Raw genomic sequence first — 3,878 nt, 5'->3', positions numbered from 1 at the left:
AACTCCATCTAAAATCACAAGTTCAAGTTCTACCAAGCCTTCTAATCAAGAAATTCGAAATATTAATGAAGATTCCTTGACTCTTGAGCAAGAGGATATGTAAGCCAATATTTCATTGCCTCCATCTGTTGATCAAGTCAAGCAACACTCTCAAAATGTTGAAAATGGTATATTTTGAAGTCTAGTGAAGCCGTGTGGGGCTCTTTCGATTCACTAGCATTGTTGTTTTTATGTTCATCTTCTTGCTCAAAATTAACTCTAAAGTCTAGTGAAGCCGTGAGTGGCCTATTTCGATTCACTAGCATTGTTGTTGTTGTATTCATCTTTTTTCTTGCTAAAAAATAAATCAAAAGTCTAGTGAAGCCCTGAGTGGCCTATTTCGATTCACTAGCACATTGTTCTTCATATTGTTGGTCTTGTGTTGGCCTATTTCATTGCCTCCATCATTAACAGTCACACTTTCTATTTCTTACTCATTTGCTCAACTTAGAAGGATTATGATAAAACTTCACAAAAGAATGATACATATTTATAATTAGATATATTTTAACTTTATGTCAGGTAGTGAGAATTAATTCTGGTCCTAAACAGGACTCTCAAAATGTTAACCTGTATCCGACATTTGTTTTCATGACCAAAATCTGATTTGTGCAGTTTAATATTGCATCATCATATTAACATTTTATCTGAATCTGAATTGATGCGGTTAAACATTAATTATCACCAACTTCAGTTTTATAGCAACTTCTATTATCACTTAGTGAATCATGCTCATAGCTAATACTCTTTTGGCCGAGTAGTTCACCACTTCCAAATGTGATAACTGAGAACTGTGATTCTTCTCTTAACCAATTCTTGCCATCATGCTATGGCTTTAGCATCTGCTGAGCCCAAAAATGGAAAGTCACCCCCAATAGAGTTTATCAGATTTTGTAAGCACGAGTTTACCAGATAGCTGACAGTTGCCTAGATAATGGATTTGTAGCTGGTAGATCCATGGGCATAGTAAAATTTTAGGAGATTACTTTTTAAAGATCTCTTACTAGGGTACTTTGTTTATTTGAGCAAATCTATATAAACACAGGATACAATAATTTCATGGGTGCCAAAAAACTGCAGAAGAACTGATTCTTCCTATGAAACTTTGTTTAGACCTTGACACCCATTAGAACTGATTCTAATCTCACATTCGTCCTAGGAAGTCAACAAACAAGCATAATTAAGCAATCTAAAGGACACAAGTAAGCATGTAAGATATAAAAATGGAGAAATTATATGCTTACAAATCCCCTTCTTTTTTTTTCTTATTGAAGTAGAATAGAAGCAGCCTTGAGCTTCAAGTTGTGACAATGAAGTGATACAAAAAGGTTTGTCTATACTCTTAAACCTGTTCTCTTGTTAACTGATGAAGTATTTAATTATGCTTAATGTTAATAAATGATGTACATATTGGGCGACACTTGGATTATCTAAATTGATTATGCAATATAATGAAACTATCAAATTAAAGTTCTTTGTTGTAATCTACATTGAACAAATGGTTATTTCTTCATCTCCTCGAGCTTTCTCTGCACTTATGTTTATAAATTGAATTTGATACTTTGATATATTTACTTACGTGATTTATGTCGAGCATATATGGTGAAGCGATGTAGTAAATTTCTGTTTTACTGTTGCAGGAGTTACTTGATTAAGGTAAAATAGTTCGAATTGAAAGTCGAGGATTTTGATTATTTTTTGGCCTGTGCTGCAAGCTGAAAATTTGAAGTGAAAGTCGATGTCTTTATTATATATATCGTGTTTTTGTATTGAAACTAATTAATATAATGGGATGTTAACTAAGTTTTCTGGTCTCTAATTATATATATTATGTTTTTGTATTGAGATTCTCGATAGAAATTTGGTATTTATTTAATAAAATTTATTATTTTGTGATATTAGGCTCATTTGTGGTCAAAAATTTATTACAATGAGGTAGTTAGTCTTTTTGAGAAAAGAAATACCGTCGCTAAATAATATTTATGACAAGGTAGTTACACTATTTTAGGTGATATTAGTCGTCGCAAAAGAACAAGTAAGACCAGTTAGTTTGTTGATTGGGACAACATATACCATCAATAAAAGGTAATTAAGACCAGTTTTTTTACCGTCGCAAATGATTATTAGGGACCGATTTTTTTGGAGTCGCTAAAAGATAATTACGACAAGATAGTTAGTTTATTTGGGACGACGTTCCTCATCGTAAAAAGATAATTACGATGAGGTAGTTAATCTTTTTGATACGAGAAATACCGTCGCTAAATAATATTTACGACAAGGTAGTTACTCTATTTGGGACTAGATTGGTCGTCGCGAAAAAACAATTAAGACCAGTTAGTTTGTCTATTGGGACAAGATATACCATCACTAAAAGGTAATTAACACCGGATTTTTAACCGTCGCAAATGAGTATTAGCGACCGGTTTTTTAGACGCGTCGCTAATGACCTTTAGCGGCGGATCCTGTTAGGACGGAGCGTGACCGTAGTTTTCTGATCCCAAAAGATCAACTAGGACAAGATTTGGACTTTCTGGGACCATATTTCCCTTCCCTATAGACTGTTTTTCTTGTAGTGATTACTCTTATCACTAAGTAACTATAGAACATAATAGTTGTCAATCATATACTTTCAAATCATAATTATCGAGATAAATAATCGAACTCCTATGAAATAACTTCTTATTAATAGGAGATAGAGTGCATATTTTTTTTTTGTATATTTTAGTAAAATTTATGCAATTTTACAGTTATGGCCTCATTTTCAGAGTATTTATTATTTTTTAATAATACTTATTCTCTTTTTGAGTGTGTTTAGTACAAACATAGATTTTTCAATTAAAAATATTACTTTAGAAATATTACTGTGCCTCTTACTTATTTTCTTATACTTGGTATGTAAGTAAAATATTACTTAAAAATTATTTCTATATAATTTAGATAAGTACTATGAGGGATAAGGAAGATCTATTGAAGAGCGAAAGACTCAATGAATGTGAAATATAAAATATAACTTTTTTACTTTCACTCAATCATTTTTATAAGTCTAAAAAGATTTATTTTCTAGAGAAAATATTTTTGTTTAACAATCTATCAAATATGATTTTTTTAAAAATATGTTGAACACATTACTTATTTATTTTAAATTAAATTTTATGTCTATTCATATTTGCTAATTATCCTTCATGCTTCCTTTTTCATAAATAATGTCCTTTAAAAGTTATTTAAATATAACAAAAAATTTTTAATAATCATAGTCGTTTATGAGGCAAGACATAATTAATGTATCACTAAATTAATTTAGTTATGTAATAGAAAAATATGATTTAAGTTATAATTTTGATAGGAACGTTCTATAAGTTTGATATACGACGGCAGATAAGCTGACATAAACCAAGGAACAAAAAAGATAATTTGATTATGCAGAACACACATTTCATAAAATTCTTCAGAAATATTTCGTAATTCATCTTGAGTATAGGTTTCAAAAAACCAAGTCCTAAAATTGGTCCATTTTTCAGTAAAAAATTCTTTTTGAATATAGTTTCTTGCTTGAGAACCAGGACTAAAATCAATAAGTTGTCCTATCATGTTAAACAGAATTAATGTCGAATTCCATCTTGGAAGGAGTAGGATTTTCATTATAGAAATCTTGAACAATATTGGTTTTAGAATTTATTTTAATTTTTTCAACATTGTGAGCATTTTCAGGATCTCTTAGGCTGTGACTAATGCCGCTCAGCCTACCAGATCAAGCAATAATATCAGATTAAGCTAAAGTCGGAAAACCGAACCGAAGCACCAACCGAAATAACAAAGAAATTTCGAAGTTTCTAACTGTA

The sequence above is a fragment of the Capsicum annuum genome, chromosome 12, assembly GCF_002878395.1.
Source record: "Capsicum annuum cultivar UCD-10X-F1 chromosome 12, UCD10Xv1.1, whole genome shotgun sequence".
NCBI classification, from domain to species: domain Eukaryota; kingdom Viridiplantae; phylum Streptophyta; class Magnoliopsida; order Solanales; family Solanaceae; genus Capsicum; species Capsicum annuum.
Note: the sequence above shows the minus strand (reverse complement) of the source record.